Source organism: Atractosteus spatula, chromosome 7 (genome assembly GCF_055471065.1).
Source record: "Atractosteus spatula isolate fAtrSpa1 chromosome 7, fAtrSpa1.hap1, whole genome shotgun sequence".
Taxonomy (NCBI): domain Eukaryota; kingdom Metazoa; phylum Chordata; class Actinopteri; order Semionotiformes; family Lepisosteidae; genus Atractosteus; species Atractosteus spatula.
The window spans coordinates 6,644,088-6,651,369 of record NC_142712.1 but is presented as its reverse complement, the minus strand read 5'-3'; positions in this window follow the sequence as shown (position 1 = coordinate 6,651,369).

Here is a 7,282-nt window from a genome sequence, read left to right as displayed (position 1 = left end):
TCCTGACACCCCCCATCATCATTTTTGCTGAGTGTGATCATCGTGTCCCAAAACGATGAGGTTAATTCTCATTGAGACCATCTGGTAGCTAGACATCGATCGAGTCCTGTTTTCGGTCCCCTGTTATAAGAAACAGGAAAAAGAGGGAGTCAGGTATACGAAAGGCGAGCTCCATTTCAGGTGCTGGTGCAGGGCGTGCTTAATTGAAGCTGAAAGAACGAAAGGCTAATTAATCAAAGGCCTCTCCCTGGGCTCATCGCTACCATCTGTTCATAGAGAGCAAAGCAGGTCTGGCCTCCTTTGTTCTGTCCTGGCTTGTTTTCCAAGGCAAACCCTAACCGCTCAGTTGTACCGAGTCTTTCGCCTGACAGATTCGGGGGCCTGTGCACAGGGGTACACTGCTCTGTACAGTCTGCCCTCCCTCTCCCCCACCCCCACGCCCGCTCAGACCATCCCCTCTCCCTCATGACAAAGCCATTCCGTTGCGTTCACGCGTCAGGTGCGCAGGGGCGATGAAATGCCGATTTGCTCCAATACAAAGACATTCAGGGCATCACCAAAAACAACAGAACGGCGGCAGCAACAACACGTTAGAGAACATACAACTTAAGAAAAAAAGGCCAGACAAGCAGTGTGAGGGAAAAAAAAACATCAGTGTGAGCCAGTGGTGGGGGTAGAGATCAGTAATCTGACAGCTTGAGGGAAGAAACTGCCTCTGAGTCTGGACGTGTGTGCCTTTATCCTGCTGTAATTCTCACCAGAGGGAAGGGGAGAGAAACGTGAGAAACCAGGGTGATCGGTATCTTTAGCAAAGCAGGGGAAGCCCTGGGGAATGTGGATGCTCTGTCTGTCATCAAGGTGGGTCCAAGCGTTGTTTTGCTTTGCCGAACAGTTAACATACCCCTCTGGGGAAGAACCGAACATGGATGAGAAGGGTGGCCACCCGTCTTCAACAGAGACCCCTTTCTGACCTTCCTGCAGAGAAACAGGAGCCCATTTCTCCACAGTCGAGATCAGAGCTGTAACACGCACTCCTGCCTTCCCCCTCTTGTCTAACTCTCAGTACTCTCCCCTTCACAGTCCCGGTTCCCTAGGAAACCTGGTTTTGCCGTTCTTTGTTTCTGGGACACGGTTCTTTCATTGTAAAAGTCACGTTGAGGCAGCCGGGCCGTTCCAATGACACTCTTGACAGGCCGCTCTGACTGCATCCGCCCAGAGATGTCTCCCCTCCCAACCCTTGATCCAGCTTCCCTGCGGAAGAGGAGCACCGAGAAACTTTCAGCTCCCCAAGTCTCACGGGCCATTTGGAGGAATTTGTCTGGCCTGGCCTTTAGAGGAACGAATTAAACGTCCCTTTTCTGGATTTAGATTTTTTAGAAAGAAATCTAAATGCGAAAATGAGATATTCCTTTTCTCCGAGCTTGCTGCAGATCTGCCAGTGTTAACATCAACACGCAGAGATTCATGTTAAGGTCACAATCTGCGCCTCTGATTTTTAATCGCACGGAAGAGGTTCTACTGTGTAGCCGTACGATACTGAGTTTAAGACTTTCAGCAAAATATGGAAATGAGACTGTTTCCTATCAGATATTAATATTTAATCTGCATATTAAATTTTCAGAGAGATTATATTCGCTGGACTGAGTGTCGACTGTCTGCTTCGTTAATCTCGTGTTATGACGGTCTATAGAGATCTGGCAGGTGTGCATCTGTCAGTGTGGCTTCTCATTAGAGGGACCCCAGACCCTTTCTTCTCCATATCTAAGGGCTCTGTTCATTCAGAACATATGTTAACTGTCAGGCAGTTTATGTTATTTAATAATTCTGGATTCCAAGATGGTAGATGACTAGCAAACAAAGTGAATTCAGATTTTTCTGTACCCTATACAATAGTATCTATGCTAAACTGTATATATAGATTGTATCAATTTGCTGCGGTGCAGAACACTATTTGTCTGTGATTAGATGGCTTATTTAGACATAAAACATGGTATTATTCTATTGATCAGTAGATCACTCTAGCACATGTCCTCCAGTTGTATGACGTTCTCTTCTTTCCTGTCCTTTCAACACAGTTAGTCAGTGAACCCCTGCGCTCATATGTGCTAACAAATGCTATTTGGAAAAAGGAAGTTCATTCTGGTAGCAGAGGAGCTGTTCTGGACTATACAATCACACTTGTTTCTTGGAGCCTCACATCTCAATTGCCACTGTCATTTTTTTGGTAACTTTCAGTTGACTGGTGGTCCTGTCTGAGAGGCTAGAGCTGCTCTGCATGCTTTTGAAGTTCTCTGCTAGCGGAAAAAGTGTGTGTGTGTGTGTGTGTGTGTCGTGTAACATCATCCTACACCAGTGACAGATGAAGGGCATTAATCTCAAATGGATGCTCAATTTGTAGCACAAAAAAATTGATGGGCCCAATACAAAATCCTTTCCTTTAAAAGATTAAGTGGTAACCAGAGGACGGTGATGTCCTGCTGATGTAGTTAACTGTTCTGGGGATTCACAGCAGTTCTTTGTGTGTTTAATTCCAGCTCATCCATGTCTGCATTGTTTCCTTTTCTCAGGCCTCTCTGCTCATAGCTCTACCCTACACCCACTGCCACTCCCACTCTGACATTGCTGGAGCTGAACCGACCCAGCTCCCTGCTGTACACCTCCAGCTAACGGGGAGAGTAAAGACTGCTCACAGGCTGTCCTCTGTGGGGTCAGGTTGAAGGTCACATGTTCCTGTAGGTTTCAGACAGACGTTGTTGAGAGTCAGGGAGCAGAGCAGAAGTTAAGAGGTTTGGCTAGTTAGACAGAAAGCATGCTGTTAGAAGCGGGTTAAGCAAAGAGTCGTTCCTTTTTGAAGTATATCCAATGTACATCATCCTAATGAAAGGATAGTTTGACATCCGAAGCGTTCTGCTTGTCATATTCACAGAGTGAGCCCCCCAGCTCCAGTGAGAGAGCCGGGTCATCAGCCTTCTCTGGACACAGCTCTTGTGAGGAGTGCAAAAGGGTGAAGCACTGGGGTAGCCATTGTGCAACAAGGCCAGGATACTTTGACCAGTCAGAGCTCACCCTCACTTCCAGAATAAGAGGTGGCCATTGTTGTGCCTGTAGTGGGGAAGAGAATGCTCCACACACAGAGATAAAGAAAATCTTCAATTTTATGCCCTGCTTCTGCTATCTGGGTCCCACAGTACTCCTTCATTCTCTCTCTCTGGCAAGTTGTTCGTTTGTACTACGTGGCTCAATTTAAGCACCTGCCTCCTGCAGTACGTCCCTCGTGTTCGGCCTGTAGAGTCCTAACAGCAGTCCAAACAAGAAACCTTTCTGTATCCTTGAGCCATATCTTTACTCACTGTCTTCAGGAAATGATTCAGACAGCATACGCCATAGCAGCCAGCTCTAAGACCAAACTACATCTTGACTTATTATGAATAAAATGAATATTGATTTTCTACCTTTAATCTGCTCATCTGAGTGGTTTAGATATTCACCATAGGGAGTCATTATGTTGAATGGGAAAATATGAATTCCTTATTATTCCTCCTGAGTATTATTTGTTCATCTCTCACTCAGCAGTGACAAATGGAGGCCTCTGCACAAACACACCAGGCAGCCTGAACAGAAAAAAACAGGGGGCTGTGACTGTCTCTTCACGTCAGCGATTCAGTCATCAAACTAAAGATGCTGAATAATTTAGTGTTCAAAGTGCACTGCTGTGTTTGAAGATCTGTATAAAATATTGAACATCTTGAGGTTAGGTTAATATGGCTAAAAGCTGCTCCAGAGAAGTCAGCATTCTTCCTTAAATCCCAGATCTCTGAAGCGGGATCATTCAAGACCTTTGTCAAACCTAACAAAAGTGTTATTTCCTCTTGGGAAACCGATTATTAAAGATGTAATTATGTGGGTTACAAAAATACGGGGCCAACTGGTTATGACCAAGGACGAAGTCTTTCTATGGGACAACACCATTTTTTATTTATTTTTTTGCTTTCAGTCTGATCCCACTGTGGATTGTTAGTGTGGCTTAAAATGTATGAGAAAGGTTCGAGATTTGTGATGACAAAACTTAAACGATGTGAATTTTTTCGAAATCCGCCAGCAGTAAAGCAACATGCGAGCAGTACATTTAACACAGCGCAGGTGGGAGGAGCCGAGGCGAGCAGCGGTCAAGGTTGACGGTCCATCTGAGGGCGGGGGGGGGTAGACACTGTGAGGCTAGCGAAAACCGAAGGAAACAAGAAACATGTCCCCCTATTTAAACGTGGTCCATCCTGGGAAAAAGGATGAGACAGCGGAATCCAGACTGCAGCCTGTTAGATAGGGAAAGTCCAGTCTGGAAGAAAAGGCCAAAAATAAAAAGAGCAAAACCTGTCCCGGTGGTGGTGGTGGTGGTGCACAGCGGAACATGAGAGGAAAGGTTAATCCTGCCCTGGTGGAGAGGGCAGAACAGGAGGGGGGGGGGAGTGAAGGAAAAATACTGCTCGCATCACTATCCCGTCCGGGACTACAGGGCGAAAGGTCTCCCCCCCCTTGTGGGGGTCCGCTCGTCTCTCAGGGGAGGTGCGCAGTGTGTTCTTAAAGGGCACACACAGCTGCGGCTCGTCCTTAATTAGCCAGGGCATCTGTGGCTGCTGGGACAATGCATCAGCCTCCATCCAGGGCTCCGCCTCCGCGCTGGACACGCCCCCTTGTCATGCCACGTCACGAACGCCATGTGGGAGCGCTGGTTTAGTGAATTATATTACACTGGAGGTCTATTCTGAACCATATCCACAAAGTGTAGGACAATCACAAAGCCGGACCAAAGCTGAATGAGCACAAATTGAGGGTCTGTGCATGTCCATGAACTCTTTCCTTTAATATGTCCTAAGTACGTAAGTCTTACACGTGTATAATAAATATAGTAATAAATAAATAAATTAATTACTGCGAGAATAATTTACTTCGTACACTGTGCAGAGTGCCGTATACTCCTAGTTGCGGCACACACGATACATACAGTAAAAAGCCTCAGGCACTGTGTTAGATGTGTTTTCGACGTTATATATGCGTTTATTAATGTCGTCGATTTTACGGTTGCAATTCGACGTTGATTATACGTCGCGGCGACGTATATATACGTATAGCCGTATTTTCGCCGTGAATATACGTATATTCGACGAATCACTGCACACTGGGTCTTCTGTTTGATATTATTTTTCCCCTTTTATAATTTTGCATTTATTTCCCTATATTTCTCTGTGTGTGTGGTCCTTTTTATAGGATAAATTCCCCTTGAGCCATTTTTTGGTACATTGTTTTGGAAACCATTTCTCAAAATGCTGGTGACCTGGCGAGATACAGTAACAGCTGGCAAGACAAACTGGCCTGTATCAGTTTTGTTTCACTTATGTGGAGCTAACATGGGTTATAGATGCACTGAGGCAGCTACGGTGTTACCCAGAGGGTTTTAGAATAGTGTCACTATTGTCATCATCATCATCATAACATCGTTTCTGCAAAAATCATTTCTCATTTATTTGGCTGAAGCCTTTATCCAAAGCAACTCACAACATTTGCTTCCACAGATGATCAGAAGGTGTATCTTTGGAGAGTCATTCTTGTATTCCTATGCAATGAGCCATCCACAGCAGAAAGAACCAACCCTGCGATGTGACATGGAACTAGCAGGGCCATGTTTTTGAAAGCAGTAAGTACAGTACAGGCTAGCAACCACGCGGGTTTGATGGACTGAATGACCGCCTCTGGTTTCTACCTTCAGCACAGTATGTTCTTAGCCTGGGCGAGCTGAGCAGTAGCCGATCGTAGCCTCTTGCTTTTGAGCCTGTGCCAGGAATGAGCGAGCAGGAACTCTTCCGCTGGAAGACCGGCTTATCACCGAGAAAGCGTATTATTTAATAAAGCGCGGCGGGGCGTTGGCAGACGGCCCTCGGAGAGGACTTCACGTTCAGGCTTGTAGCGCCGGGTTACACCAGCACTCACACACTCTGCTCGCCGACACAGACGAGCTGCGAAGCGGAATGAGGCGCATTCGAGGGCGAACATTTCCGAGAAACTTCAGCTGGTTCTTGCACGGAAGGGCATAATGGACACTTAAGTGTTTGGGGGCTTTTTTTTTAAATGATTTAGTAAACAGAGTTCTATTACAAGAGGGGTCCATTTAGTTAGCAGAGCAGCTCATTAATTACAAGAGATGTGTTCCTTCCTTTCAAAGATGATCAATTATGTCGACACCAGCTCTTCAAGCTGGCCAGGAAGCCGAGGAAAGCGCGCTTAGAGGTTTTAAATGAATAGCCAAAGATAGTTTCTTCGGCTGCCTTTCGATACGTGGAAATTAATTCGTTCTGTGCTGGGACCTTAAAGGGCGAATAGGTCAGCCACTCTGTTTGCTGATTAAGGTAGAGGCCACTGCTTACCAACATTGTGCTCAAGACAGGCAGATTGCAGAGCAGAAAAGAAAATGCAAAGCAAAACCTAAGGTGCACGAGAAAGGTGTGATTTAAAAAAAAATATGCACGATCGTATTTCATTGCTTTTCATTTTAAAATCAATTCAATTAAAACGCGATAATCCAATGTAATTCAAAACGCAATCAAAAGTTTTCGTGCCTAGCACTGTCCTGAGAATTTACAGAGAAATATTGTAAATCAGGGAACAGGTAACTAGATAGAAATTATCCTTTCTTTTCACAACTTCGTTCCTTTCTTTGGTCTGAGGTCCAACAACAGTGAAAACGCCCGAAAGAGTTGTGAGGAGACGTGTTTTTGATGACAGCTTCGACCGTGTGTGTGTTGGAAGCACAAAGCCAGAATCGCCTACCTCCTTTCCTCTGAATAATTAAATAAGATCGGAGCGCTGCTCTGCTGCGCCCTTTTTCTCCTGTACACCGCCCAGAGCGGTTGCCTTGGAAACACGGCGCCACATCCCTGGTGATGAGGATGGATGAGTCTTAGGAGGAGGCGAGGCAGAGAGACGCACTGTACCATCAGCGCAGATGGTACCCTCAGGCCCCGCGACGAGCAGCGAAACTCTGGCCTCATCTGGAGCATCAGGATACATTTGCGGTAGTTTAGCCACGCGGTTTTGCACGACGGGTTTATTCTGAGACCCACTCCCGAGAAGAGAGGCGCAACAGATTGTTTTGTTGTTGTTTATGCCGAGAGAATATGAGAGAACGACTTGTTCACATCGAGAGAATATGCAGCAAGAGATGAAGCGCGTAAAAAAGCATCCTGAAAAAAAATAAAGGATTTAAAAGGAAAAATCGAAACTGTACATCACC